Source organism: Ochlerotatus camptorhynchus, unplaced genomic scaffold (genome assembly GCF_037179485.1).
Source record: "Ochlerotatus camptorhynchus isolate MF236.1 unplaced genomic scaffold, CSIRO-AGI_Acam_v1.1 ptg000503l, whole genome shotgun sequence".
NCBI lineage: Eukaryota > Metazoa > Arthropoda > Insecta > Diptera > Culicidae > Ochlerotatus > Ochlerotatus camptorhynchus.
The window spans coordinates 5,540,733-5,555,553 of record NW_027040988.1 but is presented as its reverse complement, the minus strand read 5'-3'; the positions used below and the strand labels follow the sequence as shown (position 1 = coordinate 5,555,553).

General features: G+C 38.3%; 1 protein-coding gene across 3 annotated transcripts in view; it reads left to right on the top strand.

The window, feature by feature from the left end:
- The first annotated feature begins 421 nt into the window (after positions 1–421).
- Positions 422–14,821, top strand: part of Pld (Phospholipase D) — a 41,741-nt gene continuing 27,341 nt past the window's right edge. Inside the window, exon 1 of one of the 3 annotated variants that reach the window (XM_065235705.1) lies at positions 422–540. The gene's annotated coding sequence lies outside the window, so the exon portion shown is untranslated. Of the gene's footprint in view, positions 541–782; positions 1,427–14,821 lie in introns of those variants that run through there. The other 2 variants (XM_065235706.1, XM_065235707.1) reach the window with 2 other exon arrangements.

Below are 14,821 nucleotides of genomic sequence, written 5' to 3'. Positions count from 1 at the left end.
CTGCAAATCCCACCACAAAATCACATGAATATGATGAAGCCGATGAAATTTATATGAAAAATCATATAAAATTAATATGATCGCATAAATGTGAAACTCAGATGAATTCCTTTAATTTTGATTATGGTTGAAAATCATGTGCGTTTCATGAAAACTATTTTCTGTGTATGATGTTCTATAGAAGCGATCTCTTGCTTTACCGGTAGCACATCGCTACTCTACAGAATCTTTAGTTGAGTCTGAGTTGATATCAACTCTCTGTAGAGGTACGAAGCAAAACAACCCACTCTCTCCTCTCGGTTGTAGGTATGTCGAACTCGAACTCATTTTTCTGCAAGCAAAAAAGAAACAGACGGAAACAGCGAGAGGGTTTCACACTCCAGCCAGCCAGTAGAGTCAGTTGTACCGTAACCGTCGTCGATCGCGATCGTGTTTTCAGTTTCAGTCGATTCAGTTCAATGGATCACTGTTGCTAATGTTGTTGTGTTGATGATGACGCAGTTCTTATAAGGCGAAAGGCGTGTTCCGATTCAACATTGTGTGAGTGTAATTCGCGTGAGTTGCTAGTTGTCAGTAGGGCACCAGCGTAGAATTTATGCGGGTTGTACCTACAGCAGCTATGGAATTAGCAATAAAAGTCTGTATCGCCGATTAGAAATGATTAAGTGAATTCTAAGGATGCCATTCGACGAAGCAATGCGAAGAACAGTGCTTGCCAGGGGCAACTAAAAATGGGCTTTGTGCGAATGAAATTATATTCAACAAAAGTATGAGTCAGAGAGCATGCTTAATAAAATTATTTGGCAAGTATTCTGAATTTTGTTGGCGTCGCTTTCAAGCATTAATGTGACCCTCACGGTTGTTTAAGTTAGTTTGCACAAGAAAAGGTCAAATAATAGAAGGAAGAAAATTTAGTGTTACTTTCGCTCGTGCTTGAATCGTTTATGGACTTGTTGATTTTCAAATCAAGGAGTAGAGTTTTTATTCGATACGGTTTCGATTCGACCGATGGTTTTGTGTGCCTACATTTTAGTTTAGTTACTCTTCTTTGTGTGTGAAAGTGGTACGGTTTAATAGGTGGTTTATTTTTGCAACATTTTGTTGTTGGGGAAATATTTTATGGTCGTTTTAAATGAAGAAAAAAGTGTTTCAGTCGATGATTTCATTGCCCGGCGCGGTGTAGAGAATTCAATCAATGTCAGCCTTGAAGTGTTTTTTTTTGTATGCGAAGGGCTAGTCTAGAATCGCTGAGTGGAATAAAAAAAATGCAAACAAAAGGTGGAAACCAGTTTGTACCGAACTGATGTGTCTGTCTTTACAGATGTGTGTCACGAGTTAATGTTCATCGAATCATTAACATTATACTAACGTCAGCTGGGTGGAAATTGTTCTCAGCTGTGGCTGTTGTTGATTTTTGTTTTAGTAAGTACAACGTATTTTCAACCTGTTAATATGAAAATCTTCAATTGGTGTCTTGAATGGTATTGAGGTTAATGCATATTCGTATTTTGCATTAAAAACAATGTTGGTACACTGGAACTATTTTAAATAAGTGCGATTATATTCCCAACAAACATTGAAAGTTAGATAAGAGCTTATTCAGGCAAAAAATAGCTTATTGAGCTTTTAATCAGCATAAATTGTTTGCTGGGTTAGCAAAAATCACCATCTTAGCGCTCCACCGTTGGACTTTGTATGGAAGCGAGCTGTCAATTTGTTAGTTTAGTGTCAAACTGTGGAGTTATTGTTTTGCTTTAAATCTTTATTTAAAAATCAAGATAAAAGTCTATGGGTTCGAAAAAAATATCGTTGTGCTCAGAAAACGAAGCTTTTCCAGATGGTGTATAAAAACGTTTTTTTTTTATAAATTGAAGAACCCAATGAAAGTGCAAATGATCCAACATTATTTAAAGTGTAGTTTTGAACAGAGGTTTATTTGAAATGAAAAAAAAGTAAGATGTTGTATCCAAGACAAGATCGTAGATTTGACGTAGGATTACGAAAGGTAGTCATAGCAAAAGTATAGTAAATATTAAATTGATTTCTCAGCTCGTTATCAGTGAAAAATTTCGATAAGTTGAAATTCGGAAGCAATTTGAGAGTCCTGTTTGTGAGGTACTCTGTCGATGTCCATGTAGTACAAGCCAATCCTGAACGGTATGTCTTGGAAACAAGATCTTACTTTTTAGTGAACTCTTTTATCAGTCATTTGTGGTCCAGAAAAGAACCGATGGGTTGGAAGCTTGGAAGCTAGTTAAGAACAATACTGTGGAGATTTTTCCTCGATGTTTTTGGCAATGATAGCAGTGCGAAAATGAAATATGTAGGGGAAATGAATGCAATGTCGGCCTAAACGGCCCATACATAAATTCAGCAATCGACTAAATTTTCAATGGCGACCAAAAATATCCATTAGTACCGTCCCGATGACGCGTTCATCTAGATAAAATTGAAAATAGCAGATTTTTAGCGATGGGTCTTAGATCCATAGGCCAACATTAAAATCATTTCTCCTACTAGGGAAAACACATCAATCACAGAATATGAGCCTACTGGACGGTACCTACGTTCATACTTTTTTAAGCAAGTCGCTTAATAGAAGGGGCTTATTCTATTAAGCGACTTCGACAAGGTTATTTTTTGGCACAATGCACTTAATAGGAGTGGCTTAAAATTTGCACCAAAAGGCTTAAAGATCAGTACCGTCTGGCATGCTCAGTGCTTGGTATCAATATTTGGCGACTGTGTTAGGGAAACCACTTTTCCCATCACGGAAACGCTTCGTTCTCTGATAACAAAATTACGCATTTACGTGCACAAAATGAACGGAATTTTTGTTTTATTCAATAGATAATTAAAAAAAAGCGAATATTGATTGTAGGAAATTCTTGCTGAATTTTTTCCAACCGCGATCAATCATATAAATTCGAGATTTTTTGCCAGCTTCCTGGAGAAAACCTTACGGAGTGTCTCTGGTTAATTGACATGGTCATGTGATATTCGGTCATTGCGAGAATACTTCTTTGTATGTCCCTTCAATATTATTACGCATTTGACGACAAACGTTTGGTTGCTGGGTACAATATCAAAGAGCTTTGGGGATGATTTAGCTGGCAGAAAGGCGAGCGAACGTTCAATGAAAATTAACTCTAAAACAACAATAATTTATGGTGATTCTTAAAAGGACCGTTTTGTCGTAATGGTTGAGTAATGCTGAGCTATTAGGTTGTTCAACACGGATGAGGCTGGCGAGCTGTATGTTGTTTGAAACGCGGGTGACGCGCTTGGCATAGATGACTCACAGATTGCATCAATACATTTAGACCTACAATTCCATACCTTCTATAGACCATGTTGAGCCTAGCAGCTAGCTATCTGCTTGCGGGAACCGACATCCGATTGACGACCTTGACAAATATCCAAAACATACTCTTTAACAAATTTTATGGTAGTCCTTAAAAGGACCGTTTTGTCGTGATGGTTGACTAATGCTGAGCTTTTAGGGTGTTCAACAAAGATGAGGCTGGTGAGCTGTATGTTATTTGGAGCAAGGGTTGACGCGCTTGGCATAGATGACCCACTGCGACTCATAGCGGTGCGGCTTCTTCCTCCTTCTATGGATGCTCATGTGGGCCTGCAGCTCGCTGCTTGCAGGCTGTCTTTCGTGGTGTACTGGAGAACAATGTTAACGCCACACGATGAAAGCACTGCTGCTGCTGCTGATGCTGATGCTGTTGCTGCTGATGCTGCTGCTGCTGCTGATGCTGCTGATGCTGCTGCTGCTGACTCCGACGACCGGACACCACCGCGATTGAATGAGCACCGTTCAGTGAGACAGGCTCGAATTCGATTTTTAAATCTGTGTTAGGGAATGCGCTATTTGCAGGCAATCGGTGATAATTTTGATCACCATTGCAACACTTTCTTCTTTAGAATTAAAATCCATCTGATATTGGCAGACAGAGTTATACGTGGTCAAAACCTGACCTCTTTTCGTAATGCGGTCGATTTTGGTTTTTTGAAATTGCACCCCCAATATGTTGCCGAAAGACGTAATCCTACGTCAAAATCGCTGTGATTGAAGAAGGTGTGTCGTCGCTTAGTTCGAGATCAAGAGCACATTGCTCTCCAAACCTTGTGTTCACAATCCCTACCCTGCCATCCATTTGTTACAATTTGTTACCCCTAAACCTCGAGATAGCCGCGAGTAATCGGCCCCACTTTGCTAATACCGCGTTCACATTACAGCCTATATCACGTAATATAGGCTGTCTTGCAATGAGCACTCATACATAGGATTTCCAGTGAAAACTAGATATATGAGTGCTCATTGCAAGACAGCGTATATCACGTGATATACGCTGTAATGTGAACGGGGTATAACGTTAGTTTTAAGTAATTTTGTAATCTAAACAATGAATATCGGCTCCGCAAAGCTACAGCAAATGTGCCTGGAAAAATAAACGCATTATAAAAAAGAAGAAGAAGGTGTGGACCAGTTAGAGGGTGGTGTCCGAGACACAACCACATTGCTGACGTAGGACTACGATAATATTTTGTCCGATTCGCTGGGTCAACGATTCGAATATTGTTTTATAATATAGGGTTAACTACCCCATTTCCGGCCTATTAAGCACAACCCGCACTTGGTTGTGCTTAATAGGCTGTGCTTAACCTAGCGCAGTTTAGCACCAAACGGAATGTTATTAGTACTGATGGCTTTCAAATTTATTTACCTTTCCGTACGTACCGTAAGATTTGATAAAGAGAAACAAATTGTTGAGATATTGTTAAAAGTCTAACACTGCTTCTTGACGCCAAATTCGGCTTACGGATTCTAAACTCGGTCTAACGCATTGAAACGCCATTGAAACGCCAAAGAATTCACTTCGGCCTATCGGATGAAGATAAAAATTGATTCGATCCGAGCGCTTCTTTTGTTTTTGGGAATAATGGGTGCAAATCTTCATATCACGCGTTCTCATTGACTTCGTTCGGTAGCTTATTAACTAAAACATCGTACCAAACGCATAATTTACTTGTTAACTCTGAAATCTTGGATTTATTTGAAGTTTTCTGCTCGATAGGCCCAAAATGGGCGGTTAGGCCGAAGTAGTTATCTACCCTAGTGAATTTAAAATATAAAATCTTTTGCATACACTTTTGGTGGCCCTGAAAAGGTGGTTTTCTAAAACCAATGCGATATGGTTGATGAAGTGTCTATCGAGATGAATGTTGCTCTCGAAATTTTTGGCCTTGGGCAAGATGGAGGCTCTGGAATACGTCAGTATCGAGAATAAAGACTGGAAGGCACAAAAATTGGTCGACAAAAAAATCGTTTCTTTCAGCCAAAATTCATATCACAAAAATCTTCTTATTTTTCTTTTGGTAGTTCAATTCATATATTTAATGGAAAAAATGTTCGTTTATTCTTTTGGTTTGCCAAATCCGAACTGCCGTGCCTTTCGCTTAACCCCTTCCATTAAATATTGCACAGTGGTCTCATCGACCTTATTCGCCGCCGAACGCCAATTAGATTTAAACCCAATAACGTTCGATAGGGTGGAGTTCTGAGCTGTTGGGAGGGGTGTGGTCTTTGGATACCAAAACCACGTTGTTCGCATCGTACCACTCGATTGCCTTTTCCCCATAGTGGCAGCTCGCCAAGTTCGGCCAGAACAGCACAGGTCTATTATGTTGCTTTAGGAATGGTAGCAGTCGCTTTTCCAGGCACTCCTGGACGTAGATCTCTTGATTTTTGGTTCCCGCAGTAACGAAAATGCCGCTTTTTAGACCACACGTCCATGTGGTCTGCCAGACAAGATATTTTTTCGGGAACTTCGATAGTTTGATGGTTTTGAAAATTTCAGCCATCTTCCCTCTTCAACTCTTGTCCCGGAAACTGCTTGAAATCCGCCTTCACATAAGTTTCGTCATCCATGACGACACAGTCGAACTTTGTGAGCAGATTCGTATACAGCTTTCGGGACCGCTGCATTGCCGACGTGTTTTGTTTGTAATCTCGGTTCGCCACCTTCACCTTCTTAAACGTCGACAACCCGGCTCGTTTCTTGTCCCGCTGCACAGTAGTATGGGAGACATTGAGCTTGCCAGTGACGTCCCGGATGGAGAGGTTAGGATTCCGCTTATATTTTACCGTCACCTTCTTCGTCGTCGCTGCCACGTCCGGATTACGATTGCCGTCGGTTCCAGGCTTCCTGGCGGTTGGCAGACGCTCCCCGAACACTTTTAAAACGTTTGTCACGGTCGATTTGGCCACATCCAGCAATTTTTCCAACTTGGCGTGTGAGAACGTATAGGATTGTCTTGCAGCGTGAGCAAAATTTTGACACGCTGCTCCTCTTGCATGGACGTCATTTTGAAAACTGGAGAGCAAATGGTGAAAACTCATCATAGCAACCATTGTATATACACTCAACTTCCAAATGCAGCATTTCAGGTTTCATGCATTTTGAACAGAAATACACCAATTTGAAGTTGACCAATTTTTGCGCGTTCCAAACTTTACTTCTGGAAAGACCCCCATCATCTACATATATTCTTGAACATCTGGAAAATTCCTTGAAATTTTAACGATGTTCCCAAAACTTCCAAGAAGATCATTGAGTTTTTATAAGGTAAGATCTCTGACTAACTGCTACGAAGTTTCATGCAGATCGTATACGTTTGTTGAACTATTTTTAGGTCTTCTAAAAAATTCCCTGCTTTTATATAATGTTTTATGCAGTTTCTCAAAATGTAACGAAATTCCCAATACTTCTACAAAGTTCTACGTTTCTCTTTGATTTCCCGCGAAAGTTCAACGCATGGAATTTCTTCAACTTGTACGCAATTTCCTGAACTATTCCAAGCTCATGAGGCTTCAAAAAAGTAATCTGAAGTTATATGAAGATCCCCAAACAATGATGAGGTTCCCTGAAATTAATGAATAACCTCTACAAAGATCCCAAAACTTAAAGAGTGCCCACTTCTACGCAGTTTGCTGAACTTTTCCAAAGCTCCCTGACGTTCTACGAGTTTTTCTGAAGCTCTATGAAGTTTCCAGAATTTCTACTAAGTTTCGTAAATTTCTACGATGTTCCCTGAACTTTTTAGAAGTCCTTGAAAATTTACAAAGTTCCCTAAGGTTAAAGAAAAATCCCTGTTGGCCAATTTACAGAGCCTGGAGACGTCTTATTATGCTATCGATTAAATATTCATATAGGGGAAATGGCTATGAGATTGGGCCTATGGATCTAAGATTGGGCCCATCGTTAAAAATCTGCTGTTTATCAATTTTATCTAGATGAACGTGTCATTGGAACGGTACTAATGGATATTTTTGGTCGCTATTGAAAATTTAGTTGATTGCTGAATTTACGTATGGGCCCAAATTAGGGGCATTTAGGCCGATATTACATCCATTTCCCCTAATATAAATTCTCGACGTTGTTTCTTCTAGTCTAGAACATTAAGAAAAGTACACATTAATAAAAATCAATAGAAATAAAAAGTAACCTCGCAATTGCTTGACAAAATACCGGTGCATTCTAAAAACACCCAAAATTCCTGGGAGTGCCTAGATAATCTAGAGGGGGCCTAACCCCCTTGGCTCATGCACATGCGTATAAAATCAGTGGATCTTGTGGCAGGGCAATCCATTCGATCCGATTCAAGTAGGGATGATGTACCAGTCATGGCTATACGTTCTTATTATGGCATATAGGAGTTTCATATAGGCTATAATTGAAGCGCACCAGTGGTGCATCTACCCTATAGGTCATGGATGTCGCTATTTTCGAATCGACGTGGTTAGATTTTAATTTTCATTTAAAAAAACTGCAACCTAGTGATTGTTGAATAAAGTTGAAGTGCATTAAACCAATTAGGAGAACACACAAATTCATGTAAATGAAAACTTAAATCGTAATATATTTCTAATCGCTCGGAAAATATTTTACATTCTAGAAAAATCTGTATAATCTTTTTTTTAGGTAGCAATCTGTATCAAGATCAAGAAAATCTGTAAACAACATAATACTCTGTATATTTGGCAACCCTGCCGATAAGAGCATTAAAGATTATTGTTACGAAATATTATATCAACATCACCGGGTATGTACTTTACATTTCCACCGAGTGATGCTTTACGGTATCGTCATAAGCCGGCAAGAGATTCACATTAGCTAAATGATATGTTGCTTTCGTCGATCACAGAGGGGAAAACACACTTCGACCGCGCATCGCATACAATGTTGTGCTCACATTTTTTAATTCCAAATTTTGAACTACTTCCCGGATCAAAACTGCCCGGTCCGATCGTCTCGCGCCTTCGCCAGACAAATAAGTAATTATCAGATTTGAAAAATGATTCAATACACGTGTTATGAACTGGTTGCTGTTTCTCACACGCTTCCAAATGTTGCAATGAATTGGTTGGTATTGGTTTGCATTCCAGCAACAGCGGGCAATTACAAACATTTTTTGTTTATCAGTGGACTATGACTTGTGCAGCTATGAAATCAAGGTGATTTGCACCAAAGTCGACCTGCAAGGTGAAATTGTTTATGTATTCTTCGCTTCCAGGTTCAAAGAAAGCTCAGCTTGAATCGAATGGAATTTGGAAATCAACAAAGGCCGATACAACAGTCTAACGTAGCAAAAATCACCCTGCTGCGCTGCTCTAAGTCTAAGCTCCAACTACAGAGAAAAAAAAAATACTGCACCGACGTCATGAATCGTTGCAATTCAAAATGGTATTTATGGGTTATTATCGTTCAGCGTTGCAGTTTTTTTTGTGCCTGTTGCTGATTATTCAATAGGCCGTTTAAATCAGATTATCCATGTTACTACTGAAGCAGTAGAGCAGCTAGACTAGCTAGAGGTTTCAGTTGGCTTGAAGGAAATTCTTACACTGTTGCCTCTTATTCAGTGGAGGAATGTTTGGATTTGATGTAGGATGCTGGTGGAAACTATATTGATTTGCTAGTAAGTTGCAGTACCAGCCTCAGATAGTCAGTAAAGGCACGGTATCACCGGAGGCCATGCTTGGCATACACAGTTGTACACACCAACTGCTCATTTGTTAATAACTTTTCACTCAGTTGTTGAAATTTGTTTTTCTTTAAAGTAATTGATAGATTAGGATCTTAGTTACAATTGATATGCAAAGAGTAGGTAAATCTTAACATTTGAATCAACGCCAATGATTTTTTATAGGTAAAGTACGAGATGTGCAGCGAGCATTTCTCACAACGCAAAAACAAATACAGTTTATTACTAACATTAAAATCTATATGTTTTTACGTATCTATAACAAGCTTAACCTCTATTCTATCTACTAGTTCAAAAAGAACTATGTTACGTCAACTGTGTGCGAAGTTATTAGCAAATGAGCAGTTGGTGAGTACAACTGTGTATGCCAAGCATGCCGGAGGCGACGGGTTCGATTGGATATAGAGTATAGGTAGCAGAAAAAATCATTAATGATTTTACCATGTAAAAATCAATAAAATGTTTGTTTCGATGCGTTAGCTCATAAGCTACAACACAAAAGAGCGTATTTGTGTGAATATTTACACTCAATTTTCTCAAAAACAAAAGAAGTGCTCCTAGCAAATTAATGTTTTCTGCATTCATCCGTTTCAATGCGTTAGGATGGAATTGCAACTCGTATGACGAATTTGGAATCCAGAAGCTGTATTTTTAACAATATCTCAACCATCTGTGACTCTCTATCGAATCCAATGGTAAGGTAAAATACATTTGGAAGTCATCTATAGTAGAATTAATCAATTTCGTGTTCATATCCGTTAAAAAAAAGAGTGGTAAAGTGCGGGTTGTTCTTAGTAGGGCGGAAATTCAATAAAACAACTCTAATTTTGCTTGCCACATACTAAAGTCTGTTCCATTTAGAGTTTGGCCGCACAAAATAGGTCATTTCTTCAAGGGAAAATAAAGTACAAAAATGCTAAAGGTATCATTTTGTAGGATTTTTATTTAGCTTTAAGGTGAAACAAAAATTATTCGTTAGCTTTTCGGAAGAATTTTCGAACTTTTCGCGGAATACCTCTCATCATGTCTTGCACAGTAGTACTGTCAACCTCATCTACCATCCTTTTCCACCACCTCTCTAAATCAGATGGTGTTTTGATTGTTTTGCCACATTTCTTCAATTTGCGCTTGATAATTGCCCAACATTTTTCAATGGGACGAAAATCTAGACAATTTGGTGGATTGATACTTTTCTCAATAAAATCGACATTATTCTGCTTATACCATTCTATGACATCGCGGCTGTAATGGCAGCTGTCTAAGTCAGGCCAGAACTTTACAGGACCTTTTTTTTTTTTTTTTAACTCTTTATTTGTTCCAAATTCAAAATAAATTACATTTCATTTTAACCTAGGTGCTCCAGTTACTGCAGTAACGTACCAGCCTTAATTGTTATGATATATATCTAAGTGTTTTTACATTGTTCATGTCTTGGCAATTCAGTATTTTAAACAGGTTTTTTAACCTGCATGTCAGTACAACAATTGATATCTTAAAACTAAAAACTAAAACTAAATCTTATCTAAGTATAAAGGGAATTAATCGTTGCAATTGAGGATTGCAACGATTTTTGCCTGAAATTATTAATTATTTTGTTGGACATTTGTGCTAAAGTCTCAACATTCGAAATTCTATGTACTTCGGTTGTACTGTACCAGGGAGGCAACTTCAAAATCATTTTCAGAATTTTGTTCTGAATCCTTTGAAGTGCTTTTTTCCTGGTAGTGCAGCAACTAGACCATATTGGCACAGCGTAAAGCATGGCCGGTCTAAAAACTTGTTTAAATATTAGAAGTTTATTCGTCAGGCAAAGTTTGGATTTCCTGTTTATAAGAGGATACAAACATTTTATATATTTGTTACATTTGGCTTGAATGCCCTCAATGTGATCTTTAAAAGTTAATTTTTGGTCAAGTATTAATCCAAGATATTTCACTTGGTTTGACCAGGAAATTGGAACTCCGTTCATAGTGACATTGTGACTACTACTAGGTTTCAAAAAGGAAGCTCTAGGCTTATGTGGAAATATTATAAGTTGAGTTTTGGAAGCGTTGGGAGAAATCTTCCAATTTTGTAAATAAGAAGAGAAAATATCTAAACTTGTCTGTAGTCTGCTGCAAATAACACGAAGACTTCTTCCTTCAGTGGAAATGCCTGTGTCATCAGCGAACAAAGATTTGTGGCAACCCTGAGGCAATTCAGGGAGGTCCGAAGTGAAAATGTTATACAATATAGGCCCAAGAATGCTACCCTGAGGAACTCCTGCCCTAACAGGTAGTCGATTAGATTTGGAATTTTGATAATTTACTTGAAGAGTTCTGTCAGTTAAATAATTTTGAACTAATTTCATAATATAAAGTGGAAAATTAAACTTTTTCAATTTAGCAATCAAACCTTCATGCCAAACACTGTCGAATGCTTTTTCTATGTCTAGAAGAGCAACTCCAGTTGAGTGGCCTTCAGATTTGTTTGAACGAATTAAATTGTTAACTCTTAAGAGTTGATGAGTAGTTGAATGCCCATGGCGAAATCCAAACTGCTCATCTGCAAAAATTGAGTTCGTATTGATGTGAAGCATCATTCTATTCAAAATTATCTTTTCAAAAAGTTTACTTATTGAAGAAAGCAAACTTATTGGACGGTAGCTAGAAGCTTCAGATGGATTTTTATCCGGCTTCAAAATTGGAACAACTTTTGCATTTTTCCATTTATCAGGAAAGTATGCCAAATGGAAACATCTGTTAAATAATTTTACCAAGAAAGACAAGGTACTCTCTGGGAGTTTTTTGATGAGGATATAGAAAATTCCATCATCACCTGGAGCTTTCATATTTTGAAAATTTTTAGTTATAGACCTTACTTCGTCCAAATCAGTCCCCCAGGAATCATCAAAAATATTTTCCCGAGAGAAAATATTCAGAAAATCCCGAGCAACCTGATCCTCAATAGGACTAGTAAGACCCAAACTGAAATTATGGGAACTCTCGAATTGCTTAGCAAGTTTCTGAGCTTTTTCCAAATTTGTGATCAAAATTTTACCACCTTCTTTAAGCGCTGGAATAGGCTTTTGAGGTTTTTTCAAAATTTTTGTGAGTTTCCAAAAGGGTTTGGAACTCGGGTCTAATTTAGAAATATTATTTTCAAAAGTTTTGTTCCTCAGGGCAGAGAATCGCTTTTTAATTTGTTTTTGCAAATCCCGCCAGATAACTTTCATGGCAGGATCGCGTGTTCTTTGATATTGTCTCCTACGGACATTTTTAAGACGGATCAAGAGCTGAAGATCATCGTCTATTATAATTGAATCGAATTTAACCTCGCATTTTGGTACTGAGGCAGCTCTTGCTTCAACTATAGAAGTAGTCAGAGATTCAAGAGCATAATTAATTTCATCTTTGGTTTGCAAAGGAATGTTTGGATCGAAGTTATATTCCATAAATGTTCGATATTGCTCCCAATCAGCCCTATGGTAATTGAAAGTAAAGCTGTTGGGATTAGAAATTATTTCTTGGGATATTTCAAAAGTTACTGGAAGGTGATCAGGACCGAAGTCAGCATGGGTAACCAGTTGGCTACAAAGTTGACATGAATCAGTTGAGACCAAATCAATAGTGGAGGGATTTCTTGCAGAAGAAAAGCATGTTGGGCTGTTTGGACATTGAATAGTGTAATAACCTGCAGAACAATCATCAAACAGAATATTACCATTGGAATTGCTTTGAGCATTATTCCATGAGCGGTGTTTTGCATTAAAATCACCAATAATGAAGAATTTAGACCTATGACGGGTAAGTTTCTGGAGGTCACCCTTGAGAAAATTCTTTTGCTGGCCTACGCATTGGAATGGCAAATAGGCAGCTATAAACGTAAGTTGTCCAAATTTTGTTTCAACAGAAACTCCCAAAGTTTCAAAAACTTTGGTTTCAAATGAAGAAAGAATTTTATGTTTGATTCGTCTATGAATAATGATGGCAACGCCACCACAGGGTCCATCAAGACGATCATTTCTATAAATCAAGTAATTTGCGTCCTTCTTAACCTTATGGGCAGGTTTAAGGAACGTTTCAGTTATAACGGCAATATGCACGTTATGAACTCTCAAAAAGTTAAAAAGCTCGTCTTCATTATCTTTAAGAGATCGAGCATTCCAATTTACAATATTTAATGCTTTAAAATCCATTACTGAATTTTAAAGTCATGACAATATTATTTGCAAATTTTACTCCAGTTTGAATAGCATCAAACATGGAGTTAGATTTAAGCATATCAGAAATCATGTCAATTAATGAATTCTGTAAAAATTCCATTTTGGGGGCAGTAATGCTTCCTAAGTCAAAATTGTCAAAATTTCCGTTAGAACGTTGGTTAGTATTTTGATTTCTACCCGCTGCAATAGCAGCATAGGTAGCTCCATTAACTCGCTGAACATTGTTAGCAGCGAGGGGAGTAGGTACAGATGAAACATTTGAAGCAGGGGAGATATTTGTACCTACGGGTACGAATGTAGAATTTGTTCCTCGCTGACCGTTGTTAACAGCAGAGGAATTTGTACCTGGTCGGAAACGTGGAGTGTTTCCTACCTGACGGTTAGAACGAGATTGTAGGATCGCTTTGCGAGTCTTACATTCCCAAAAATTGGATTTGTGGTTTTCACCACAATTTGAACATTTAAATTTCTTAGGATCTTCCTTCACAGGACAGTCGTCCTTTGCGTGAGAGGAATCACCACAATTCATGCATTTAGCTGGCATGTAGCAATTTTTAGTTCCGTGACCCCATCCCTGGCACTTACGGCACTGGGTGAGGTTTTGGAAATTTCCTCCAGTCTTCCTGAAGTGTTCCCACTTCACTCGGACATGGAGCATAAGGCTAGCTTTTTCTAAGGCCTTAAGGTTGTTTAGTTCACTAGACTTGAAGTGAACTAAATAAAAATCATTAGAAATCTCGTTGCGCGAATCGCCAGGACGGGATTTCATTTTCATTTTGATTACTTGGAGTGGCACAACTCCAAGTAATTTTGCCAGTTCATCTTTGATCTGATCCAGGGATTCACCACTGGGCAGTCCTTTCATGACAACCTTGAACACACGTTCAGTTTTGGTGTCGTAAGTAAAAAAATTGTGCTTCTTCTCAGTAAGATACTTGAGAAGACATTTAAATCCGTCCAAGGTTTCAGCCAATACACGGCATTCACCCCGACGTCCAATTTGTAGTGAAAACTTAACTTTCACGAAATTCAAAAGTTCCAAGCGAAGAGCATGGAAATCGGTAGTGGTTATCACAATAGGGGAAATCTTTTCCTTCTTGGCATTAAGCCGGGAAAGTTTACTAGAATTTTTCTTGGATGATGGATCATTCTCATCATCCGTGAGCAAATCAAATTGATTACTCAAATTAATTTCATCAGAAGGGGGGTTAAGAGTTTGCCCCTTTCTTTTGCGTTTAGGCGCCATGGCGGCAGTAAATTTTTATCCAGATCGACTTCCAAGCAGATTACTATAAGAATCTGAAGGATCGAAGAGGAATTTTCCAAATCGATATCCAAGAAGGATTACCTCGGGTAGGGTCCAAACAAGGATCGAAGAGGAATAAGAGTTGAACAAGGTAGAAAATTTTTACAGGTTGAGCACTGAAAAGTGCTGTTTAAATTTGTTGTAGCTTTAGGTAGTAGTAACACTTCCTTCAGCAAAAAGCAAATAGATCCGCACGGCAAGAGAGCACGATGCGGACTGTTTACAGGACCTTCGTGTGATTGAATGAATGGCAAATT